The following is a 26,915-nucleotide window of genomic DNA, read 5'->3' as shown; positions in this document are numbered from 1 at the left end:
CCTGAGACATTTAAGGCAGAAGCTCTGTTTAACAGGAGGCCTTTTAATCTGCACAGCCAATCAGAAACCCTTCTGGTCATGAGCCCCACCTAGCCCCTACCTACTCCCAAAAAACACTTGGTGAGTACCAGGAAAGGTATTGGCAGGTACCATGCGGTCCTTCCAAACACCATATTGGGGACCCCTGCTTTAAAGAACATAGCTTTAATTCACACGTGTATATAAATTGTATAAAATTATATAAAATTATATACACGTGTATAGAAATTATATAAAATATAAACGATACCCCTCATGATTACAGACTACGAATGGAATTAAGAATAAGAGAGAGGAGTTGCAGCTGTCTTGACAGCAGCCGTTAGAAGAGGGTTTTTAATTTTTGTTGTAATTGTTGCAAGCCACAGTCAACCTTCAGAATTCAGTGGGCTCAAAATTGTTCTTGTTTCTGATGGTTAACACTTTTTCGAGAAACATAAACATTCCTGGCTCATTTGATAAAGTAAGATGGTTGACAAAAGTTTATGCTTGAAATAGCCTGGGATTTCTTGTTTATGTTGACAGAAGATAACATCTGCATTCAAATGGCTCCAGAGGCTGCAATCATATTTTGGTTTGGCACTTAAATAGTTTATTGCTGTGCTGATGCCTGCCCACTGCTCCTCCCTTCTCCATCCTCCCTCTTTTTTCTGCACAAATGGCTCAATTAGCTCCAAGTCTACATAAAGCCTTGGTGAATTGGTTTATTGCACATAAACTGGGATTCTTATCTGTGATTAAATGTAACTCCCGGGACAGATTTAGCTAAAATCACTTGACTGGACTCACAGCCAAGAAATATTTCAAAGGCAGAGACCCCAACACAATTTGAGTTATATAAAATATGAATATACATTCTGCAAAGAAGATTAAAGCAGGCCACTCTTCCTAACAATGCTACGTTGGACCAAATGTTGCCAGACAAAGTTAGGATTGTTCATACAATGTGAGAAGAGGAGGAGCACTCATCTCCCAGCACTATTGAGAACTGCTTGATGAAAAGCTTTGCCATCTCAAATTACGTTGGACGCTTCTTGAATGATTGTTATTAAAATGCATTTCTGAAGTAATCTTTTCTCTTTTCTTTGAGTGACAAAGCTGAGTCAGCCTCTCTAAACAGTTCTGGGAGATCAGTGCTCCTCCGAGAGCCAGTTTGGTGTAGTGGTTAAGAGCGGTGGACTCTAATCTGGAGAAGCAGGTTTGATTTCTCACTCTTCCACATGCAGCCAGCTGGGTTACCTTGGGTCAGTCACAGTTCTCTCCGAGCTGTTCTCTCAAGAGCAGTTCTCTCAGAGCTCTCTCAGCTCCACCTACCTCACAGGGTGTCTGTTGTGGAAGTAGATTGTAAACCGCTCTGAGACTCCACGTGAAGGGTAGGGTATAAATCTTCCTCTTCTCCTTCTCCTCCCCCCTCCCCCTGCCATATAAGCTCCCATCAATGTAGCGTAAACTGTACTGTCAGATCATGCCCATTAAGTTCTTGGTTTAAATACATTAAAGATACTGTTAATTTTGCCACAAACGAGTTTGACAGTTGAACTTGCCATGTTTGATGGTGTCGGTCAGCTGTGAGCTGGCTGCCCAGCCTATTTGGTACATGCCAAATATCTGTGAACACTTGCCAAATAGGTTTGCAGAACTGTACACGTGCAAAGACACTGCTGATTCAAACCAATTGGCAGCCATTAGCATCTCCATGGTCTACTTAGAAATGTTGAAAGGTTGGATTTTATTAAAACACATCATTTATTTATTACTGATTTATATGATTTTGACTGATTTAATTGTCCATTTAAATAATAGTCTACTGAGTGGAGCAGTTGTGCAGCAAGGGTGGGGTGGTGGTGGTGGTAGAACTCAGACTGCACATGCACAAAGCAAATTGGATTGTACTACCTGGTTAGGAAGGAATACAGCGAAACAGCTTGTCAGACAGCATCGAAAAAGTTGACAAACATTTGGATTGATCAGAGGTCATTTCAGGGGGGGGACACGGGGGAACGCAGTTCCCCCGGGTGAGGTGCAGGGGGGGGGCACATGACAAAGCCCCGCCCCCTGCTTCCAGCAGCCTCGCTTCCGGCCCTCATTCAGCCAGGAGGAGGCAGGAGAAGAGGGAGGGTAAGTTGCTTCCTCCCTGCCTCTCCCCACCCCTGCCTGCCTGAGGCCAGGGAGGGCCTTTGCAGGGCTTCCTTGCACTCCTGCTGGCCTTGCAGGTTCACAGCCAGGCCCCTCATGGGGCTCGGCAGTGGAGCTGCAAGGCCAGCGGTGGTGGCCGGGACCGTTGGGGGCAGGGTGTGTGGCCTTATGACACACTTCCGGTGATGTCAGGGTGTGTGGCATATGCTAATGAGTTATGCTAATGAGTTCCCCTAGCTCTTTTCCTACGAAATGACCCCTGGGACTGATAATTGAAAAATCAGCTTCCTGTTTGCAACTGGCAAGTTTTTGAGCATCCCCAAAACACATCCATTTAGTTGGTGGAAAAGAAAACTCACAGGAAAAATGTACTGGGTCATTTTAGATGTCTGCCCAATGCAAAACTAGCATACAGAGGCTGCTTGAGATCCAAAGCATGTGGAGGATCTACAGAAACCCACTTGTATTCAGAAGCTAATTGTGAGAATTTGATATTTTCATCTTCACAGTTTGCAATAGCATAGTAGAATGGGAAGATTCCTATAGTGAGCTGGGATGCACAGAGTTCAGATGGCCCACATGCAGCTGTTTTTCTGTGCAGATTGATTACATGTTGTTACAGGTTATTCTGTTGGATTAGTTTTTTCAGTATGAGTGCACGAACACACCAGCAAACATCTTTTAAAAAATTAACTCATATTGAGCATTCCCAGATAAGCTTATTAGTTACCACACTTCTTTTCTCACTGGCCCTGGCTAATGAAGAGCCACCAGTTTCCCCTGTCAAACTTTCAACAGAATGGCCTCCGGCAGAACCACTGTGTATTTATTCTTTATCAATTTTCTGCAGGAGGCATTCACAGAGAATGTCTAGCCATGCAGCTTGTTTCCTCCGTTTGTGAGGCTTCCAAATCAACATGTCTATATATTGACATTTGTATGACATAAAGACGACCTCTGAGTGGCGAAGACTCCTTTAAAGCTTACCATATTTGAAATTAGCTTGGAGTGTGAAAATAGTCTTGGCTATGTAAGGGATTCATGGACAAACTCTGAAAATACAAGTGTGTTTCCCAGGGGTCGTTTCGTAGAAAAAGAGCTAGGGGAACTCATTAGCATAACTCATTAGCATATGCCACACACCCTGAAATCACGGAAGTGTGTCATAAGGCCACACACCCTGACATCACCGGAAGTGTGTCATAAGGCCGCAAGGAAGCCCCGCCAAGGCCCTCCCTGGCCCCAGGCAGGCAGGGGTGGGGAGAGGCAGGGAGGAAGCAACTTACCCTCCCTCTTCTCCTGCCTCTTCCTGGCTGAAGGAGGGCCGGAAGCGGGGCAGCCGGAAGCAGGGGGCGGGGCTTCATCATGTGCCACGCCCCCGTACCTCACCCGGGGGAACTGCGATCCCCCGCGATCCCCCCCGAAATGACCTCTGGTGTTTCCTAAATATCTGATAGCTGAGCCATGTTACAGATAGAGGCAAACTTCACCGCTGTGCTGAAAAGATTTACTTAAATTATGAAAGGATGAAAGAATAGGAGCTCCACCCACTGCCAGTGGCTTTTCTCTGGTGTTTCCAAAGCTTACTTTGCTCTGAGGTTTTGGGAGAGATCACAGCAAAACCAGGGAGGCTGCTCTGTGAGTGGAAAAGTTTGGATTTTCCTGGTCCTGTCCAAACAGCAGACGTTTTCCATGGGGTAGCCATTTGTTCTCCCTGCTGTAGAGGGCCTTTCTTTTTAAAAATTTGGTTATTCTATCACTTTATACGGATATACCACTATACTAAAATATGTTGGAATATACAAGGTTTGTAGTGCACCTACTTGATTATAGGGTTGCCAAGTGGTCTTACCTTGCCCGGCGGGGGAGCCTCGCTGGGCTCCGGGAGCTCCTCGTCAGCGCGTGCGCCACCAGCACGTCACCGGAAGTGACGTGCTACGTTGCTTACATTGGGGGCATGGCCCAGATCGTCAGGGGGGGGAACCATATGGTTTCCCCCCCAACGAGTGGCCCCGCGCCCCCAATGTGAGCAACATGGCTGCGTCACCTCTGGTGCCGCAGCTTCGGGGGGTGGAGTTCCCCCCGGGGCCCGACTCTGCCGTGGCGGAAATCGGGCCTTCAAAGCGGGGGTTTCCCCGCCCCCCGGGCCCACTTGGCAGCCCTACTTGATTACCAGAAGCATAGCCCATAGGAGACAGCTGCTACTTAGCATAGCTAGATTAGGGAGCTCCCACAATTTCAAACTATGTCCTTCCTGTCTCCTGATTGACACTTTGGAGACTTCCTGCTCCAGCTGAGCCCTCGTTCTTCATTCCTGTCTCTCACAGTAGTTAGTCAGTTAGTTAAGCCTCTCTTCCTCTTCCCTGTTCTATTAGCGTTTATTTCTTTTTTAATAAACCAAGATATTTTCTGTAAACAGTTGGTGCTCCATTCCTCTGCATGCTTAAACTCTGCCAACAAAATATGTGTCTGGTTCTCTGAGTTCCCAGCTTTCATTTTTTAAAAATTTAAATGAATCTCTAGCCTTGAGTCCAAGTGAGAAAGGTGGACTATAAATAACGTAAATAAAAAAATAAACAGTTCCTTTTCTTGGGGAGATAAATGGAAAATAGCATATCTCTGCAACAAAAAGGACTAGAGACTTACTTTTAAAAAATTAAAGCTGGGAACTTAAAGAACTGGATGCATATTTTAGTATAACAGTATATAGATGTAGGAGCTGCGGTGGCTCAAGTGGTTAAGATGCTGAACTGCAGGCTGTGGAAGGTCGGTAGTTCAGCAGTTCAAGACCTGGGTGTGCTGCATGACGGAGTGAGCTCCCGTCTCTAGTTCCAGCTCCTGCCAACCTAGCAGTTTGAAAGCAAGAAATTGCAAGTGGATAAATAGGTACCACTTCGGTGGGAAGGTAACAGCGTTCCATGCGCCTTCGTGTTTAGTCATGCCGGCCACATGACCACAGAAATGTCTTCGGACAGCGCTGGCTCTTTGGCTTGGAAACGGAGCTGAGCACCACAACCCTAGAGGCGGATTTGACTGACTTTCGAGCAAGGGAACCTTTACCTTTACCTTTATATAGATGTTATGCTATTAAACTAATTAAAAATCCCAAAAAACCTACCAGGGAAATCTGCTGTATGGAAGCCCAGTCACCACTGTGCTATATTAGCAGCCAAGGCAGCAACATGGGAACTACACAAGCCTGTCACTGTATGGAAAACTATAAATAAACACCATAGTGTTTTTAAAAATATATTGTTTAAGTCTGTATCAGGGTTATTAAGTGCTATGTGTTTTAGCACAGCTTTATGGGAGTAATGGTGTCCCTCCTGCATCATTTTGAGGAAAGCCTGAGGGACTTGGGGATGTTCAGTCTGGAGAAGAGGAGGTTGAGGGGGGACATGACCAGTGTTCCCTCTAAGCTGAGTTAGTGTGAGCTAGCTCACAGATTTTTAGCCTCCAGCTCACACAATTTTGTCTTCGCTCAGGAAGGAGGGCTCCAGAGCAAACTAATTTTATGCAGCAGCCAAACTACCTGCTCACAACTTTAATGCCAGTAGCTCACAAAGTAGAATTTCTGCTCACAGGACTCCACAGCTTAGAGGGAACATTGGACATGACTGCTCTCTTGAAGTATTTGAAGGGCTGTCACTTAGAGGAGGGCAGGGAGCTGTTCCTGCTGCTAGCAGAGGATAGGACTAGCTATAATGGGTTTAAATTAAGGGCGGGAAGGTACTGACTGGATATCAGGAAAAACTTTTTTTACAGTAAGAGTCATGCAACAGTGGGATCAGCTACCCAGGGATGTGGTGAGCTCCCCATCCCTTGGCAGTCTTCAAGCAGCAGCTGGACAAACACTTGTCAGGGATGCTCTAGGCTGATCCTGCATTGAGCAGGGGGTTGGATTAGATGGCTCGTATGGCCCCTTCCAACTCTGTGATTCTATGATTCTGTGATTTAATTATCCGGCTCAGCCTCTTGTACCCTGAGGAACATTAGATTGGGGGGGGGGGTATTTTTGCATTTGTGTCTGTGTGTGTGTACCCGTGCCTAGAAGTCATTGTGACCTCTGGTGACTCCTAATGGAGCATGGAGGACATTCAGAGAAGTGGCTAGATGCCCTGCCTCTGGCCTCCCAGCCCTGGTATTCCCTGGAGGTCTGCCATCCAAATACTTGCCAGGGTCGGCCCTGCTTAGCTTCTGAGATCTGACGAGATCGGGCTTGCCTCACAAATGCAAAAGCAGTTTGCAAAGCAGAATCAGGATAATTGCTGCGTAGCCACAGAGCTCTCCATCAGTGCTTGAGAAGAGGCACACTGAGATGAGCAGATCAGACGTTCAGCTCCTTTGCTAAACTCAATACAGTTATCAGATGGACCTGTTTACAGAAAGATTTGTGGCATCCCCAGTACTGGGTCAGACTATCTAGTTCAGCATTATGTCTCTCCAGGGTCTCAGGCGTCCTCAACACCTGTAGCCTGACATCCTTTCAGTAGAGGTGCCAGAAATTAAGCTAGGGCTTTCAGCATGCAAAGCGTGTGCTGCGCTACAGAGCCATGATGCCTCCATTACCTCCATTACCTCCATTACCTCCATTACCTTGAACTGAGTCAGACTATTCCCTCATCTAGCTTGGTATTGACTCCTTTGAGTGTCAGAAGCTTTTCTGTGTCTCTGGGAAAGAAAGGCACCTTTCTCACAACCAGAGGTCATTTCGGGGGGGGGACGTGGGGGATCGCAGTTCCGCCGGGTGAGGTACGGGGGGAGGGGCAAATGAAGAAGCACAGTTGCACTCCCGCCGGCCTTGCAGGTCCACCGCCGGGCCCCTCATGGGGCTTGGCAGTGGAGCTGCAAGGCCGCCGCTGGCGGCCGGGACCGTTGGGGGCGGGGTGTGTGGCCTTATGACACACTTCCGGTGATGTCAGGGTGTGTGGCCTTATGACACACTTCCGGTGATGTCAGGGGGTGTGGCATATGCTAATGAGTTCCCCTAGCTCTTTTTCTATGAAACGACCCCTGCTCACAACTCACACCTAATACCCCATAAGTGAAGATGCCAGGGATCAGTCCTGGATGCTTTTAGAGGCAAAGAAGATGTCTACCACCAAATAATTGTGTTCGCACAAACCATTTATTTATGTATTTAAATATTTCTACCCTGCCTCTCCCTGTAGCTCAAGGCAGCTTAAGATTCATTAAATTAAAACGGAATGCCATCGATACAAACATTTTAAAATAAAGAACTTCACAGAATGCCTACAGCTTAGTTCCTAAACGGCCTCATAAATAAAATAGCCTTACAGCATCTTTGAAATACCGTGATGGGCTGTACTGCCCTTACTACTTCAGGGAGCCGTTTCAATGAAGGGTGAGTTTCTACAGAAAAAAGGAATGGGGTCTCGTGGATACCATGTGGGCAACTCCGAGTGGGGGAGCCCTGAAAAGGGGGTGACCAGAAGAGCACAGGGGCATATGGAAGAGATGGTCCTTTAGTCTTCTCGTGCCGCACTATCTCAGAGTTCGGAAAGCTCCTTCTTCCAAACGGAAGCCCTGTTAGAGGGCTTCCGTGCACTTTCTCAGTAGCATTCAAATAAATCCCATTGTTACGTTCACCTGCCTTGCAGGGCTGCTGAGAGGAATTAATGGACTATGTTTACAAAGTACTTGGAATGGGGAGGGGGGAAGCTGTTTTGCGGATGTGCTAAATATTTACTTGAAGTCTTTTAAAGCTTCACACAGTCTGTCAATACCAAAATACTTTAAAACAGCCTGATATAACAGACATGATCTGCCTTAGGGGGTGCCTGTTTATTGCACTACATAAATTAGAAGCTTAAATGCTTCTAATGTGCGAAAAGAGTAATTGCACCAGGCAGGTTACTGTTTTTTATGTGGCACAAACTCATCGAGTGTTTATACAAAGGAGGAGCATTAATTTAACCTTGTTTGTTCAGGGTTTTTCTCTCTCTCTCCCCCCCATCTCCTAATTAAATATCTCACATTTAATCAAAGCATTGATTTTTGAATGGTGGATATTATATAAATAAGGAGCTTAGTCTTTGGTAATGAAAGGAAAGATAATTAGAACAAACGGCACGTGTAAGGGTGGACATCGGTCGCACAACGCTCCAGCTACATCATCTTTGACATGCCCCAAATGAAGCAAAAAGCTTTGAACCTCCCCCACCCCAGCGTGACGCAAGTTAAAATAAAGTTAGCTGTGGTTTACAGTTCAGATTCAATCTCTCTTGGCTCAGGAGCCAGGGAAGTGGTAGGGAGAAACTCTCCCCCCCCAATAGGGGTAAAAGGGAATTTTAGCAACAGGGATCCCAAGAACAAAAATAATAATCTATTTCATTTGTACCCCGACTTTCTCCCCAACCCAAAGTGGCTTACTTCATTCTCCTGCCCTGTGAAGTAGGTTAGGTTGAGAGAGTGTGACTGGCCTAAGGTCATCCAGTGAGCTTCCATGGCCTGACTGAGGATTCAAACCCGTCTCCCAGATAGTAGTCCAACATGCTTAACCTCTAAACCACACTGGCTCCAAGATGTCCTCCTGGAAATATTATTGAAGAACAAATCCATTGACCTGAGTTCCCAGAAAGAGAAGTTTCTTCCTCACAGATGTTGGGACACTATGTCCCTTCCTTGTCCCAATCGGTGCAGTTCCACAGCAAGCAGAGCTGGACCTTGTTGATTTTTCTCCCTGTCATCCAGCTCTTGATGGGACAGGAACATACGAAGCTGCTTTACGGTTATTATAGAGCTGAAGAAGTATTCTTGAGGTGTCACATTCTGTACTCTTGCTGGCGGTGGCTCTCTTGGGAGGTCTCTGGCAGAGGTCCTTTCCAGTCTTGTTAGCTTAAATTCCTGAAACTGGAGCAGGGATGGCTGAAGCGGTCCTGTTGCCCTGCATGACATTATTGGTGAGCTGATGGTGGTCTCCTCCCACGTGGCTACCAAGTGACAACAAAACAAGCCCCAGCAGCATGTTACCACACTTGCAGGCTTATGGCAACCGAAACAACTGTCTGGATCACTTGGGCAGTGGATTGGGCCTGAAAGGGCTAGGGATTGAACCTGAAACATTATGTATGGAAAGCAAGATGAACAGAGTAGGCGCACCAGCAATTAAACATTCTCAGGAGTACTCTCTTGAACCTATGCAATTTAATCTTGGGGAAGTAGTCTCAGTACCCTAGTAAGTTTGTAAACCACTTTGGGTGCCCATTCGTGAGAAAGGTGGGGTATAAATGAAGTCAATTAGATAAATAAAGCAGAATTTTGTTGTGAGCACCTGCAAGACTCCTGCTTTGGATTGATGCGGTGGTACTGAAAGGTACGGGTTTTCCAGGGGTCGTTTCGTAGAAAAAGAGCTAGGGGAACTCATTAGCATAACTCATTAGCATATGCCACACACCCTGACATCACCGGAAGTGTGTCATAAGGCCACACACCCTGATATCACTGGAAGTGTGTCATAAGGCCACACACCCCACCCCCAACGGTCCCAGCCGCCACCGCCGGCCTTGCAGCTCCACTGCCGAGCCCCATGAGGGGCCCGGCGGTGGACCTGCAAGGCAGGCGGGAGTGCAAGGAAGCCCTGCGAAGGCCCTCCCTGGCCCCAGGCAGGCAGGGGTGGGGAGAGGCAGGGAGGAAGCAACTTACCCTCCCTCTTCTCCTGCCTCCTCCTGGCTGAATGAGGGCCGGAAGCGGGGCGGCCGGAAGCAGGGGGCGGGGCTTCGTCATGTGCGATCCCCCCCCGAGATGACCTCTGGGGTTTTCACAGCATAGCTTTCAACAGCCCTATCCAGGTCAAGGCAGTTGCAACTTGGGAGGGGGTTATTTCCAGTGGTAAAACACACCAGAGGAAAGAGTTAAGCCATCTGTCCCTGTTGCTGCTTATAACTAACTAAAAGCAACCCATACTTGGAACTCTGTGGTTTAACTGTAAAATTTTAAGTCAGGAGAATAATTCCTTTAGATATGTTCCAGATCTAAGCCAACCTGTGCAGTGCCTTCCAATAACCAAGCTTGCATCAGAGTCCTGCTACACAGTGTTTGTTTGTTTTGCTGTCAAGTTGCAACCCTGTAAGGTTGAAAAGATGTTCAGAGGTGGTTTGCCATTGCCTGCTTCTGCATATCAACCCTGGTATTCCTTGGTGGTGTCCCATCCAAATACTAACCAGGGCTCACCCTGGTTAGCTTCCAAGATCAGATGAGATCCAGGTAGCCTGGGTTATCCAGGTCAGGGTGCCACCATGATAGGGAAACCTAATAAGAAAACATATTAATTGGAAGCAACTAGGGAAGCTCTGTGCTGTGCATCCTTACTTGGATGTAAACACAATGTGACTTCTTCCCAAGTCAGTATGCATAGAACTGCAACATAAGTCCTAGTTAAATCTCTTTGTGTATCAGTGCATGGGATTTGTAGCTGTGGTAGAACTTTAGATAAACTTTTTATTGCTCTGTGTGCCATTTAGAAAAATGATAAAAATATTAAATGGATATGGAGATTTTTTCTTGGTTTAAAGTTTAATGTTGTGGCACTGTGGCTATTTAATAACACAGTATAATGAGCTGGCACTGTAAAATGCCAGTGAAATAATTAAGGTCTCTGGGTTATTCTTCTGCCAGGTGTTCATATAACAGATTTCCCCCACCCTCTTGTGTTTTGTGAACTTTACGAAACTCAGAAAAGTAGCATTTTATTCCGTGTTCATGGACAGATCATTGAGAGATTCATAAAATGATCCTTTAAGGGTTTTTTGTTCCTTTAGAGCAGAAACTCGGTGAGATTTTTTTTGGGGGTTTGGAGCAGGCTAGACCACTAAATGTGTCATGTTGTATATAGATCCTTGGAGGGCTGTGTGGTCCTCCTGCTGTCCAGTGCCAGCACCAGGTTTTGGAGACCCTTGAGCAGGGGTCTTGTTGTAGAAAAAGAGCTGCCGGAGCTCATTAGCATAACTCATTAGCATAACTTATTTGCATATGCCACGCCCCCTGACATCACCGGAAGTGACAGAAGGCCACACCCCCTGACATCACCGGAAGTGTGTCAGAAGGCCCGGCTACTTACCCTCCTGCTTCATCCTCATTCCCAAACGGAATGAGGATCGAAGCAGAGGGCGGGGTAAAGAAGGGGGCGGGGCTTCACCACGTGACCGCCCCGCCCCCTAGAGGTTCTCTTCCGGAGCTCCGTACCTGAGAGCTCCCCCCCGACTAGAGCCCTGCCCTTGAGGAAGATTTAGCTGGGCCTTGCTCCTCATTTCCATTGTCTGGTTGCTGTCTCCATTGGTCAGGGGTCGTTTCGTAGAAAAAGAGCTAGGGGAACTCATTAGCATAACACATTAGCATATACCACACCCCCTGACATCACCAGAAGTGTGTCATAAGGCCACACCCACCACTCAGTTAGTCTTAGTCTTAAAGGTGCTATTTGTTAGTTTTAAAGGTGCTATTTGAACTCTTGGACTATTTTGCAGCAACAGACTAACACAGCTACCTCGGGGAAGCTCTTGGATGGGGCTGGGAGTCCTTGCGGAGGCCACGTGGAGTGGCCTCGGCCAGGCAGAGGGGGAGGACGCCAACTTACCCTCCTGCTTCTTCCTCCTTCTGCAACAGAATGAGGCTGGAAGCAGGGGGTGGCCGGAAGCAGGGGCAGGGCTTCGCCATGTGCCCCGCCCCCCGCCCCTCACCTGGGGGAACGGCGATCCCCCCGAATCGACCTCTGCCATTGGTAAAGCCAGCTAATGGCAACTGCTGGTTTTAATAACATAAGAAGAGCCCTGCTGGATCAGACTAGTAGTCCATCTAATCCAGCATCCTGTTGCATCCTATTGTAGACAGTAGTCAACAAGCTGTCTTGAAGAACCAAGGCCTTTCCCTAATGTTCCCTCCTAGCACTGGTTTGCAGAGCTTTGCTGCCTCTGGACATGGAGGTTCCCCTATAATCATCACAGGTAGCAGCTTTTGATGGACCGTCCCTGCATGAATCTGTCTAATCCCCTTTTCTTATTCCACACCACTGCTGCTCACTTGCCCACTTAATCCCTCTTGATACTACAGGTGGGCAAGTGAGCGATGGATAGGAGAAGAAACAGAAGCCGCTTTCTTGGAAATTAGTCTCAATCTGTTGCCACCCAGAAGGAGAGAAGGGTGAAGCAAACAGTGGCTGCCGATGCTGCCACTGTGCTTTTCCTCATCACCACCCTTAGTGCTCCTCTAGACTAGAGAAAAGACAAGGGAATGGGACTGGTGAGGAAGATCAAAAGTGTCCCTGATTCCTTGGTTGGCCAGGAGTGATCCTTTGCAGGGCATGGGCCTGGTCAGGTTTTTGATCATTCTGACATAGAGTGCCAGCCGAACATTGTGCTGGATGTTGGCTGGAACATAAATGCATCTTCGGTCCATGCTTAGCAGGACCTGATCAAGCCAAAAAATCAAGCAATTCTGAGTTCCACTGATCCAAATGGAAAGCTACAATTAATTAGGCAAATTTTAGTGCAGGTGGTGATGGCTCTGTTTGTGATGGAACCAATCTCTTCCCAGGCAGGGAGACAAGCTCTTCCTTCTCAGAAGCTGCTGCCTTCATATATACTCCCATTGCGGGAACTGCATTTGTATTCTGCATCCAGCACGGCAAAGACACACGTGTTAATAACATGGCTGTAGACAGGTTGAGCCCCTCAGCATCCTGCCAGAATCACACTCTCATTTATTGCGAAGTGACTTTCCTCTTGAGATCATGGTTGACCTCAAAGGGAAAAAAAAAAGATGTCCAGTTTCAGGATATTAATCAGTTTAACAACTGGCAGCAACCACAGCTACAAAATTTACTTTTGAAAGGAAAAGTTTTATTGGACATCCAGGGAGAACGCTTATAAGCCAAATAGCCCCTAGGCCACTGCCTGTTGGTATACAGCCAAATGAAAGTGTTGGCGTAATGACCCAAGGACGTCAATTAGGAATTAATTAAGGAGTTGCTAAATTATTTTTGAGTTTGATGAACAAGGCTGGATTGAAACACTGCAGCAATTTAGGAGCTTGTACTGCATCTATAAATTAAAACTGGCAATATTTGTTTAGCTTTTTAATGGGAAAGAAGAGTGTATACAGCTGAACTGTGACGGAACCCCAGAGGTTTTGACTATCGAATGTGTCTCCTGAAGAGAACATAAGAACATAAGCAGAGCCTACTGGATCAGAACAGTGGTCTGTTTAGTCCAGCATCCTGTTTTGCACAGTGGCCATCCAGTTGCCCAGGAGGACCAACAAACAAAGCATGGATACTAGGCCTTCCATAATGATTCCTTCTGATGCTGGTATTCAGAGGTTTACTGCCTCTGTATGTGGAAGTCCTCTTTACTCACTATGGCTAGTAGCCATTGATGGTCCTGACTTCCATGAATCTGTGTAATACCCTTCAAAGACATCATTGGTTGTGGTTATACCAGAACATACTGAAAAGAACAACTTGCCGCTCAAACGAAGTGTATAAGAGTACAAGTGTAACAATTATTATGTAAAAAAAACATTTCACAAGATTTTACTACATTTCAGTGTGATATTCTAGAAAGACCAATAGACAATCATTTATGGGGCTATGCAGATGATGGGGTGGAACTAGGCAGATAAGAATGAGCTTCATTCTCAATGGCTGAGATTTCCAGTAAACAGAATAGGCCTAAACCTATTGTACCACTTCCTTCTACAAATTAATGGCTTCCATTCACTCTTTCAGAGGAGAAGCAAAAGGCTAGATTTTGGGAAGGTGCAGCAGTGGGAAGTAAAGTTTTGATTGCGACTCTCCTGGCATTGGTTAGTAAGGACTAGGGATGCATGAATACCCACTGGTTTGGTTCAGATACCTGATTTTTCAGTGATCAGTTTGATAGTTCTGTTAATGGGAGAAATATGTTAATAGGTATTTGATGGGTTATTTGAATGTATCTATATATCTAATAGCCAAGTCGCCCCCGTGCGTGCGGATACTTAAATCCACGCATCGGGGGCACCTGGGGGGGAGGGAGATTTTCGTGCACACTTGGGGCAGTCCCCAGGTGTGCACAAAAATCTTAAAAGTTAAAAAAAATATCGGGGGGATACTTAAATCCCCCCCAAAGTGACAGACCGTCCCCTGCGCATGCGCAGGGAACACTCTGCAGCCGGCCTCGCCACCGCCTCGGAGCCGGGTGGGGGGGAGAGCGGCGAGGCCTGGCGGCAACAAGCCGCACGGCCCTCGCTTTGCAGCCGGGGGGGAGGGGGAAGTGGCGAGGCCTTGAGCAGGGGGTTGGAGGAGACGGAGGAACCGGCAGGAGGGGGGTAGAGCTTACCTGCTCCTTCTGGTTCCTTCTCCACCGGCTCAGTTTGGAGCTCCCCCCCCCGCGAGGTTCGCGGGTCTTCTTTCTTGTTCCTTACTAACTTTGCAGTCCTGCACTATTAACTTGTTTTTGCATGCTCATTCTCATATTGTTAGTTGCGTTCTCCTACCCCTGAATCCTTGCTGCCTATCTGTTCTACTCAGCAGGCAATTGTTTTAGTAGGCAATTAGACCACTCACAAACTATATAAACCAATCATCAATAAATGTTGTGTTTCAATAAAATCCTACCCTTTGTTGTTCAACTAAGTAGTCCTTAGTGACACTAATAGCTGCAGATCAGTTTGAACTGGCAGCATCTTTGCATACATGCGGTTTGGGGAGAAGCTGATCCAAACCGGCTCAGCAGGTATAGCTGCTCGACCCAAACTGAACAAACTGAGTGATCAGCATGCATTTGTTCTCCACATTTGAACACGGTATGTTCAACCATCAAATGTGTTCACAGCAAAATTTGCATTATTCCTAGTAAGGGTGTCATTTTGTATCTTTGCATTTTGTCTATGGTCAAACCTCAAAGAGGTGCATGGTGCATATATTAGGCATTCTTGTATTATGCACAGTACTTCTCTGCCTTTTGTTATAACCTTTCTGGATATTGCTAAGCTCATTGAACCTGTGGGCAATTTGGAATTGTGAAAACAGGTAGCAAACAACAAACAGGATGGCTGCCTTGCTAGGTCCAATCACAAAATACTGGAAGATTCCACAAAATGGTAGGAGGTTCCAGGTCAGAGGCAGCTGTTTCCAAATGACAGTGTTCTCGAGACACAAAAAGGGCAGTATATGGCTGCATCATATGTTCTCTTTTCTCAGCCTTCCCATCTGCAATAATATTAACTAGCAGTAAAGCCCGTTGTGAAAGCAATACAACGGGATCTAGAAAGAGGCTCTGGGGCAGTGCTCTGGCTTTGGGCAAACAGTGTCAATTTGCTGTGGTGACCTCAGCAGGGTATAATGACAGAGTCCACTGTTTTCTCCAGAGGAACTGATCTCTGCTACCTGAAGAGCAGTTGTAATTGTGAGTAATCTGTAGCCCTCACCTGGAGATTGGCAACAATTGTTACCCAGGACAAAATGGCTGGTTTGGAGGGTGGAGTCTATGGCATTCTACCTGTCTGAGGTCCCACCCCTCTGCAAACCCCACCCTCTCCAGGCTCCACCCCTCAAATCCCCAGGAATTTGTCAGCATGTAGTTGGCAACCCCATCTCCTTCCCAGCTAGCCACCAACCTACCATTATCTGCCCCTTTGACTTCAGCTGACTTCTGCCCTCCCTTCTGCAGAGCAGTTGTAATACTGAGTGCTCTCCAGCCCTCACCTGGAGATTGGCAACAATGGTTCCCTATGTGAGACTGACTGGTTTGGAGGGTGGAGTCTATGGCAGTGTACCTGTCTGAGGTCCCACCCCTCCTCAAACCTCACCCTCTTCAGGCTCCATCCCTCAAGTCTCCAGGAATTTCCCATCTGGAGTTGGCAACCCTATCAGGATTGGCCCCAATGTGTTTTCTCCCAAAGGCCAAAGTAGGTGACAGGACCAAGCTTAGTTGCCTACCAACAGGCACTGAGGGGAATGTAGGGTTGCCAGCTCTAAGGAGGGAAATACCTGGAGGTTTGGGGGGTGGATTCTGTAGAGGGCCGGGCGACGGAGGCATCGGCCTTCTGTCGCCCGCCTTGCCCCCCCAATCTCGGCCATACCATACTAGTAGCCAGTAGTAATGGGAGAATTGATTCCGAGAGCTGTTGAACCATGAAGCTCACTGATGGCTGTTAGTAGTTCCTTATCTTTTGATTTTAATATAACTCACTCATTCTGAGATAATTCACATGTGAATATAAATCAATTAAAACTCACTTTATGTTTTTTGTTATATGTGTTTAGCAGTCAAACCACTGAACCCCACTAAATTTCTAAAGATTTGTGAAAGAAACACTTAGTGCTACACAAAAGTAAAGAACGATTGTGTGGGTAGTTTGTACTCACGCAGTGGTGGTTTGCACATCATGCCAGCTTTTGCTAAAGTTCTGTTTCAGTTCATTCATCAAGTTGATACCAAGTTTTTGTTTTATTTCCACAAGATGCTTCTCTTTGGCTACTAACACTTGTCGTAAAGTTGAGATTTCATCTTCTAGCTGAAGAGAATTAAACAACAGCAGCATTATTTTCAAGCATTAGTTTAGTATCAGATGTAATAACAAGTTAGTTTGGGGGATCCTAGATTTGTATGTTGCATCAGGCTTCCTCCCTGTTCCCCTTATACACAAATTGAAAACTCACTGCTTTCATGGCAACCCAAGATTAAATTGTGACTTGAAATCTTGGTTTGCAGAAAAGAGAACCAACTCCATCCCACCTTTTTCTTACTTTGTTTTCCCTCCCACCCCCACCCACTCCAGGGCCGACATCCGGCCGCCGGGTCCGTTTCCCCCCACCCAACCCCACTCACTCCAGGGCCGGCGACTGGAGGTGCAAATCTCCGGCCGCCCGTTCCGTTTCCACCCCCCCCACTCCAGGACCGGAGACAGGAGGCAGAAGCCTCCGGTCGCCTGCTCCCTTCCCCTCCCCCACCACCCACTCCCAACAGGCACTGAGGGGAATGTAGGGTTGCCAGCTCTAAGGAGGGAAATACCTGGAGGTTTGGGGGGTGGATTCTGTAGAGGGCAGCATTGGGCGGGGGGGGGGCGGAAGGACTCAGCAGGTATAATGTCATAGGGTCTACCCTCCAAAGCATCCGTTTTCTCCAGGGGAACTGATCTCTGTCATCTGGAGATCAATTGTAACAGTGGGAGATCTCCAGGTCCCACCTGGAGATTGGCAACCCTAGGGGGAAGTCAGCTGCACAGCAGGGGGTTGAAGAGAATGGTTTGATGGCTGCTGGGCCAAGATTGGCAACAATAGTTCCCCAGGAGCCCCATCGTAAATGCACCAAACAATTCCTAAAGATTTTCCAAAACACTACTCTGTTGATAAATTGCAACACTTTAAAGTAGCACCAAAGCTTTAAGATCTCTCCAGCTGTCACCTGGAGACTGGCAACAGCTTGTCTGGAGTGTGGGCAGTATGGCATTGTATCTGTCTTGAGGTCCCCCTCTTCCTCCTCCTCCTCAGATCCCACCCTCAGCAGGCTTCATCCCTAAAATATCCTGGAAGTTTCCAACCTGGGGTTGGCAACCCTATGTCCTGGAGTTCCAACCTGGAGTTGGCAACCATCAGCCAACCTTTATCTGCCTGTCTGTCTTAAGTTTTACAACCCCCCCTCCTCCCCACAGCCTCTGCCTAGGGAGCAGCTGACATCATTCTCCTCTCCCAACTGAAAATTCCAACTGCCTTGCGGGAGGGGGGGGTGAGTTTGAGGTGTGGAATGGAGTGTGGTCCAATCAGCTTCCATATGCAAATGACCTTGGAATGCTGGGCGGGACTGCACAAAGCAGCCAGTCAACTCAGCCAGTGTCTTCTGAGTGGCAGTTTTTCCGGCCTAACACTAAAGGCGGGCATTTTAGAACTTTGGCACCCACTATTCAATTATATATAAGGAGAGATATCCACCTATTTATAGGGTTGTGAAGATTGCTTAGAGAATGCATGTGGTGCCTGGAATACTTCTAAAGCTACTTTATTTCATTTTTTTAAAAAAATCCCCTTGCTGAATTAGATGGGCCATGTAGCTGAGCACCCAGGCTTTTGGCAGTGGTCCAGCAGAACAACTGAGACAAATTAGTTCTAGCCACTCTCTTTTTCTCCTCATCCAGTTATCCTGGTTTTACTACCCCGGCATGTCAAAGATCTATTCCTAGCAATAATTGCTAATTGCTTTTGATAAGATCCTTCCTTATTTGCTTAATAGTGTTTGGTGACAACAGGGCTTTGTTCCACAGCCCATAAATATAGTTTAAATTATGTTTTAAATATTCAGTTAACTTCCAATTAACAACTAAGTGTGTAAACACTTAGCTAATAATTCTAAGGTCATTCTTCTGTCATCTGCTTGAACAGCAGCCTTTACGTCTCCTTTCCAATCAATGTTTGGATAATGTCCGTTGGGATACAAAGGTCTAGCACAGATGATAACAGTAGTAAATCCATTAAGTTTGAGTTGGATCCTGCAGATCTCTCTTGCAAGTAGTGGAGTCTAATGCCAGCTAAAGAAGAAGTCTTCCACCAGTGGAACACACCTCTACAGATTTCTCTTGCAAGAGGTGGAGATAGGGTTGCCAGGTCCAAATGCCGCACTGGCGGGGGGTAGGAGGGAACTTTCAGGGAGTGGGGCAGAACACCGCAACATGCTGACATCACGCAGAAGTGACATCAGCAAGTTGGGGACATTGTGCAGCGACACTCTTGTTTTGGGGCAAAACTCTACGGTAAAATCAGCCTCAAATCATAGAGTTTTGCCAAAAGTGTTGCTGTGCGATGTCTCTGGCATGCTGATGTCACTTCCTTCCGCATGACATCAGTGAATCGCATTTATTTCCGGTGATGTTGCTCTTTGGGGGTGGGGTTTCCTCCCGCCGGCCAGCTGGCCAGTGGTCGGCAACCCCCCCAAAAAATCGGGGGATCCCCTGCTCCCAACTGGGGAATGGCAACACTAGGTGGAGTCTTCCACCAGCTCAAGAAGAAGCCTTTCACCAGTGGAACACGCCTCTTCAACAGGAACAGAGCTTCTTGCCTGTGGAGGACTCCACCACTAGCTGAACAATGTGTAGTGTCCAACTCTTTGTGTCTGGATGTTATTTTTAAATAAATGGGATGGGTAATGGGGTCGTTAACATAGCAAGAGGTGGTGAAATATTACTGCCAATATTTGTGCAGTACATTTGAGCCATCTATGAGGATGGAAAGGACATAGCCGGGTCATAAGGCCAGGAAACAGTATAGCACAAGAAAATCATTTGGTGTGACTCTTCTGCTGCAGTGAGATTTATTTTTTTTTAAAGCATCTTGATATAAAATTTCATGGTCCTTTCCATTTACGAGATGGCTTTGTGATGCACTGTTTTGATTAACGCCAACATTATCAGCTGTCAGTTACAAAGAGCAATGCGGTAATTAAGTCGAGCTAGCATTCTTGCTTCCTTCTGGAGATCTTAACATTCTTAAGCATTTTTTAAAAGAGTTTGGCAAAAGTAAAAAAAACCCCAACAACATTGAGATGAAAAAATACAATCTTCACAGGTGCCCTGGGGCAGAGAAAAGAGATGCAGTAATGAACATCCCCCCTCATTACGACAAATTAAGATACAACCACATTCGCTTAAAACAATTGCAGAGAGTTTTCGATTTTTTGGACAATAAAGTTTTAATAGCATACCAGGTGCTAATACTCTCTGTGCCTTTCCCAGCTCGGGAATTTACAAAGGGCTACAACAGCTCTTTCCCCCATGTAAATGAAAGTGCCCCAGGAATTGATTCAGTACGAAAATGTCTGCTTTTGGTTCTTGATTGTATGCATAACTAGAGAAGTTAATATATGAACTTCATAGTCGCTAGAATTAATTTGCTTTTTTAAAAAACACCACTTTTCAGCACAGTCATCCTTAATTTATGGCTAAGTGTTGCTTTTTCTTTTACTGTTCTAGTGGGAATATCCCAAGCTGTGCCATACATTAGGTGATGATAGAGTAATATTGAATCATGGGACTATTATTTTATTTTATTACCGGCTTCTCCTTATTACACTTTCATTGGGATTTGCATAGACTTGGGCTGGTGCATCAACTGCATCCGTTCCTAGGTCAGTCAGATCTAGCCACACTGATACATGCCTTAATTACATCCAGACTTGATTCTTCTACTTGGGGCTACCCTTCAAGAATATCCAGAGGCTGCAGTTACACTGCTGGTTGGGGCTAACTGTCAGGAGCATATGACCCTGATATTACAGCAATTACCAGTTCCTGGCTACCATTCCACTCTTGAGCCCAATTCAAGGTGTTGTTTTTGACCTTTAAAGCCTTTAAAGTCTTACATGGCTTGGGACTGGGGTATCTAAAGGACTGTCTTCTCCCATATGTTCCTTCCCAGGAATTAAGATCACAGGAAGAGACCGTCCTGACTGTCCCATCAATCAAAGAAGTTCATTTGGTGGGTACATGCAGCCTTTTCACTGGCAGCCCCACGACAGCCTCTCCGGGGCGGTATGCCTGGCCCCCCTCACTTTCAATCTTTAGGAGGAAGTCAAAGGTGGTTTTATTTAGGACCACATTTGGTTAAGTTTAGTAGCAATCCTAAACAGTGATTTTAAATTTGGCTTTTATGTTTTTAATAGATTTTATTTGATGTGTTTTTAATCTATGTTTTTAAGCCGCCTTGAGCTTCGCAAGGAAGAAAGGCGGGTAGTACATGTTTTAAAGAAATAAAATAAGTATTGGCTATAAGAGGATGAAGTACAAATGATCAGGGACAGGAAGCATCTTTGATACAATGAAGGGCTAAAGAAAATGGGATTTCTTCATTCTGAAAAAAGAGACTATTAGTGTAAATATTTTGTGTGTGGAATGTCCCCAGTTCACTTCAAAATAGCTCCAAGTAAAGGGCCTCAGGTACCAGGACTAAGAAACACCCTAGTAACTTCTATTTAAGTTACAGCAACACAACTCTTATTAAATATAAGAGTTTAGTGAATGTGGTTCAACTGTGGGAGCATCTTCTTAGAGAGCATCTAGCTGCCTTAAATACTTTCAAATCTCCAGGGCCGGATGGCTTGCATCCCAGGGTGCTAAAAGAAATTGCAGATGTTATTTCAGAGCCTCTGGCTTTAAACTGTGAGATGTCCTGGAGTACTGGTGTTGTGCCGGAAGACTCGAGAAGAGCGAATGTTGTCCCAGAGATATTATTTCAGACAGGCAAATTACAGCGAGGTGGTTTGCAGTTCATGGTAAAAAAATGGTTTGAGTCTGAGTAAGACAGCGGATGCCCTTCTCTTATCTTCTTTCCTTAGCCCAAACAACACCTGAGACAAATTCAATACTATAAACAGTGCAAACCTTATTTTCTGCTCAGTGCTATGACACTGACAGAAGCAAACAAGAAAAAAAAGGATAGGGAGAGAAAGTTATAATTAGCTAGCTGCAGCCTTTCCTGGGCAGAAAAGATCTGGCCACTGTGGTGCATGCCCTAGTCACATCTATGCCCTCTGTGTGGGGATGCCCTTGAAATGTGCTGTCTTTGTACCAACTTCAATTGGTACAGAATGCTGCAGCCAGGATGTTGACAGGAGTGGGTTGTAAGAATTATATCACTCCAGTCTTGGCCCATCCATCCTGGCTCCCAGTTTATTTCTAAGCACAATTCAAGGTGTTGGTGTGGTCCTTCAAAGCTCTATATGGTTTGGGACCAACATACCTGAAGGACTGCCTAACCCCTTACAGTCCCGCCTGACCAGTATGGTCATCTTTGTCGGCCCTACTTTGGAAGCCCCTGACTTCTAAGATTAGGCAGGCTTGTCAGAACTTGGAAGCTAAGCAGGATCGGCCCTGGCTAGTATTTGGATGGGCGACCACCAAGGAATGCCAGGGTCAGGAAGCAGAGGCAGGAAATGGCAAACCGCCTCTGAATTCAATAGAGATAAATGCAAAATCTTACACTTAGGTACAAAAAAATCAAAGGCACAGATATAGAATGGGAGGGACTTGGCTTGACAGCAGCACATGTAAAAGGGATCTAGGTGTTCTGGTTGATCACAAGCTAAACATGAGCCTGCAGTGCAATGTACTTGTGAAGAAAGCTAATGCAATCTTAGGATGCATTAACAGAAGCATTGTGTCCAGATCACGGGAGGTGGTAGTTCCGCTCTATTCTGCTATGGTCAGGCCTCACCTGGAGTACTGTGTCCAGTTTTGGGCACCACATTTTAGGAAGGATGTTGACAAGCTCGAGCGTGTCCAGAAGAGGGCAACCAGGATGGTGAGAGGGTTGGAATCCAAGTCTTATGAGGAAAGGCTGAAAGAGTTGGATATGTTTAGCCTGGGAAAGAGAAGGCTTAGAGGGGACATGATTGCAGTCTTCATGTATTTGGAGGGCTGTCATGGAGAAGATGGAGCGGCTTTATTCTCTTTTGCTCCAGATTGCAAGACTAGATCTAATGGGTGGAAATTACAAGGGAGTCAATACCGGCTAAATATCAGGAGAAACTTCCTAACTGTAAGAGTGGTTGAGCAGTGGAACAGATTGCCTCGGGAGGGGGTAGATGCTCCTTCGCTGGACGTTTTCAAGCGGAGGCTGGATGACCACCTTTTGGGTATGTTGTAGGGCTATCTTTCGGCTATGCTCCTGCAGAGTGCAGGGGTTGGACTAGATGACCTGCAAGATCCCTTCCAGCTCTAACATTCTATAATTTTATGATTCTTCTATAAAACCTGGGAGCGGTGGCGTGGGCTGTAAAAGCCTACAATAATCTATCACCGAACAGCCACAAGGCTGTTCGAGTCCCACCGCAGCCAGGGTGAGCTCCCGGTCCTTGTCCCAGCTCCCACCCACCTAGTGGTTTGAAAGCCCTAGGCAAGTAGATAAATGGGTACCCACTCCTAGGAGCGGGGGGCACCCTCCTTCCAGTGGATTGGTGTGCAGCAGTGGCGGCAGCTGGGTGGTGGTGGCAGGCGGTGGGTGGCGATCCGGCAAGCATGGCGGTAATCCGACGACGAGCGACCCAGGCGGAGATTGGTCCAGGAGACGCGGCGACGTGGTGCGGTCGGAGCCAATGGGATGGAGGCCAGTTGCTGCAGCCATCGCATAGTCACGTGCCATGGGAGCTACTCCAGAAGGAGTCGCTATGGGAGGAAGACCTCCGCCGAGACACCATCGTCTTGAAATGGAAAGAACCCACCACGGAATAAAAAGCCGAAAGACCAACAAAGAAAAACCCTGCTGCGGGTGCCTGGTAGGCACTCATCCCTCCCCTTGCACTGTGGCCCTAGTTTTTTATTTATTTTTTTATTTAACTTTTGACTTGGTATACTGCCCTAACCCCGAAGGGTCTCTGGGCAGTTTACATATAGTGTGTTCTAAGAACACTTGATCCTAACTTGGGCCACATGGAATTGGGGCGGGGCTGCCTACCGGCACCTGGGTGGTGGGTCGTATCGTTGCTCCAGCTCAGCTTCTTTTCAGGCAGTCTCTGGTGCTTCGGTATGGTTTAAATGTTCTCTGTAAACCACTCCGAGCCCTCGGGAAGGAGCGGTATATACGCTGAAAGTGTAAAGTGTAAAGTGTAAAACAGTGAGGATTCTGTAGTCATATCCAGGTGTTACCAGCATACCAAAGTCTATTGTATGATCCCTGTATGGTCTTGCCGGGGGTGAAGGGCTCATCCATATTGTGCAAAATGGCACCAAGTAGAGCCTCTGAGGGAAGATTGTGGCAGATGGCAGGCACCAAATTTTAGTTCCCTCCTTGCCATGAAAAAGCCAGACCAAGTGAAAATGGTTATGGTATCAGTTGAGTGAAACAGGAGACCGGAAAAAAACCAGCAGTCACTCTCACATGTTACAGAGTACACAGTCAGACATGAGTTGCATGTTCTCAGTTCCTATGCATTTAGTGCTCAATTCAATTCAGATCAAGATCCAGTGGTGTGGTATTTGAGGAACATGTATATCCCAGGAAACGCATGGCTTTCCCCAGTGACCCAAATAGCGTCTCAGGATGGGAAATGGTGTGGAGGGAAGACTGATACCCCTTTTCCTTGTGTGCCATGGTCCCAATCCAAATTGGAAATTGCATGGGGGGGGGAATTAAGTAGAATCTGGAAGTCGTGTGTGACATAGGGTGCTCAAGCACCAACCTGTGTACTCTGTAATGTGAAGAAGGATGTTTGAAATGATCCTAAAGAGACAATAGGCATTTGCTCAAGCATCTTCTCTTTCAGCCATGGAGGAACATTTAAAAGTTTCTTTTCCAAAGCCACGTGTTTTGGACTTTGTTGAGTCTTCATAAGAAAGGGTGCTCCCCTATAATGCCTCTTAGTGTAAACACTGGAGAGCCCTGGATGAGAGTACCACATCAGTCTCGGGAATACGTGTGTATTTTCATGAAGGAGGATCAGCATTTTAGAATGATACAAGCAAGGGGACGCATGAGAACTTGCAGAGAGGGAAAACTCTCTGTCCCTTGCACAGCAAGACAACGAAGTACACGCTTCCAAGAAGGTTTTACTTTTATTGAAAAGCCATAGATGCAGTAACATGAACACTGTTAGGAATGGCGGTTTACCTATGCACATAATAGGATATAGGACATTCGTATGCGCCCCCCCCAGCACTACCCAATTAGATGGACTCCCGTGCGCGGGCATTTGGCGTATTCTCTAACGGTTGCAAAGCTGGGAACGAAAGGAACTCCCATGAAACCTAGACTCCACCAACTCCTCCAATAACCTTGACAGATAAGCGTTACAGCTTTGAAGCAATTAAGTGCATGGGAAGGAATGCAATGCAATTAGAAACACACACCACACTTATGGCAGCTTCAGCTGCGCGGGCATTTGGCGTATTCTCTAACGGTTGCAAAGCTGGGAACGAAAGGAACTCCCATGAAACCTAGACTCCACCAACTCCTCCAATAACCTTGACAGATAAGCGTTACAGCTTTGAAGCAATTAAGTGCATGGGAAGGAATGCAATGCAATTAGAAACACACACCACACTTATGGCAGCTTCAGCTGACACTGATGCAGCCTCCTTCCCTTCTTGTCATGACCACAGAACACTCAGGTGCCATTTTGGGCTGACATGGCTTATTGTACAGATGGTTTAGTCACTGTTTAAGCTTGATTTGGTGTAGGGATGATTTCAAATTTCTTATCCCAGAATCCCAATTTTGATTTCTGGTACAGATGACTATAACTTTTCTTAAGTTTCGCATCATATTTTATTTTCTGTGCAATGGCGTTTTCTCATAAAACGTATGCTTCAGAACTATAGTTTGCTCTGTGCATAGAGTATGTACATGGAAGAAATAAACTGCATATAAAAACTGTGCAATTTACGTACACGTTACAAAGGAATTTACAAAAACCAGAGAACCGAAATGGTTCACACAAACGTAAGTGAATATAAAAAAGAACCCAAATATGGAGTGTTTGCTCATCCCTACCTTTTTTGGCCTTCTTTCATTTATAAAACATAAAAATTCTCACCTCAGCAATCTTGTTTTTCATTTAATCCCATTTTTGATGATGTCTGCAGTGTTCAGCAATTGCACTGTAATGTGTATTTATGTAGACTTCCATTATGTTCTTTTTAATGGAGACAAGGATCTCCCCCCCACCTATTACATGGAACAAGCTATGTACCAGGTTGATATTTAAAGAGTAATGAGCCATTGCCTAGTCTGTGAAAAGCAGGCTGCTTAAGAACATTTTCCCCCAAAACTACTTACCGGACAAAAGCAGATCCTTTTCCTGTTTCTCCTTGTAGAAAATTATTATTTGCCATGATTGCTGGGTTTGTCAGCTAATATTTGACCAGCTGAAGTACAGAGAATAGGGGTTCCACTGTGCAGGGCTGGGGCATGCATGCATGTATACAGACACTGGGGTCATTTCCTGCAGGAGTGGAGCTCTGGCAGTAAAGAGCCCAGGTGGCAGGCACATGCAACAAGCCCCACCCCCTGCTCCCAGCAGCCATCAGTCAGAGCAAGAAGCAGCCAAGTAAGTTGCAGAGCCCCCCCCCGCCCCCCCCGGTCCAAAAAAGTCCAGTGGTACCTTTAACACCAAGTTTTATTCAGGTACAAGCTCTCCCTCCTCTGCGAGGACAGATCTGCATGTTCCCCGCCCCCAGTACCTAGGAATCCAAAACAGTCCACTGGAGCCTGAGCAGTGGGTGTTGCCTTCTGACACACTTCCGGTGATGTCAGAGGGTGTCATATGCAAATAAGTTATGCTAATGAGTTATGCTAATGAGCTCCTGCACCTCTTTTTCTACGAAATGACCCCTGCAGACACACATTTGTGGGTATCTTTCCATGTTTCTTGAGACATCCACAGTGTCATCAACAGTGGCTGCCTGGGCCTTAGCCCACCCAAAAACTCTGCTTCTTAATCTCTAATGTGGTGACCACAACTGTACAAATCATTCCAAATGGTCTCTGAAAGTTCCGTTCTGAAATCATATATTTGCAGTATTTATCTGCAGAAGTGGATATGCAGTTTTCTTAACGGCAGGATTTTCTGATTTTTCCGGTTTATCATACTCAGTTCTGAGTGTGTGGCTGTTCAGTGCCACCTTAGGTAGCCATGGCTCTCTCCACCAGAGTGCTGGTTATTTTTTGTGGGTTTGTGGTGGGGTTTGTTTGTTTTTTTGCCATATTTCTGCACGTATTTCAGTTGGGACACTTGTAGAGAACTTCCTGCTCCTTTATAAAG

General features: G+C 46.3%; 1 protein-coding gene across 2 annotated transcripts in view; it reads left to right on the top strand.

Moving 5' to 3' along the window:
- Positions 1 to 26,915, top strand: part of CCSER1 (coiled-coil serine rich protein 1) — a 934,040-nt gene that overhangs the window by 70,771 nt on the left and 836,354 nt on the right. The gene's annotated exons all lie outside the window — the stretch shown is intronic.

Source organism: Gekko japonicus, unplaced genomic scaffold (genome assembly GCF_001447785.1).
Source record: "Gekko japonicus isolate JY-2015 unplaced genomic scaffold, Gekko_japonicus_V1.1 scaffold387, whole genome shotgun sequence".
Lineage (NCBI taxonomy): Eukaryota > Metazoa > Chordata > Lepidosauria > Squamata > Gekkonidae > Gekko > Gekko japonicus.
Note: the sequence above shows the minus strand (reverse complement) of the source record. Positions and strands in the feature narration are given on the sequence as shown.